Below are 375 nucleotides of genomic sequence, written 5' to 3'. Positions count from 1 at the left end.
TGCTTCAACACATCCTTCCTCTTAGTGTTGAGACGTGAAAATTCCTCAACACTCACTACCGTGTTGCTAGGCACGCTGCTTCAATACATATTTCCTCTTAGTGTTTAGACGTGCAAATTCCTCAACACTCACTACTGTGTTACCAGGCATGCTGCTTAAACACGTATTTCCTCTTAGTGTTGGGACGTACAAATTCCTCAACAATCCCTACTGTTTTGCTAGGCACGCTGCTTCAATACATCTTTCCACTTAGTGTTGAGCTGTGCAAATTCCTAAACACTCACTACTGTGTTACCAGGCATGCTGCTTAAACACATCTTTCCTCTTAGTGTTGGGACGTACAAATTCCTCAACAATCACTAATGTATTGTCAGG

This window comes from Papaver somniferum, chromosome 1, assembly GCF_003573695.1.
Source record: "Papaver somniferum cultivar HN1 chromosome 1, ASM357369v1, whole genome shotgun sequence".
NCBI classification, from domain to species: Eukaryota; Viridiplantae; Streptophyta; class Magnoliopsida; order Ranunculales; family Papaveraceae; genus Papaver; species Papaver somniferum.
Note: the sequence above shows the minus strand (reverse complement) of the source record.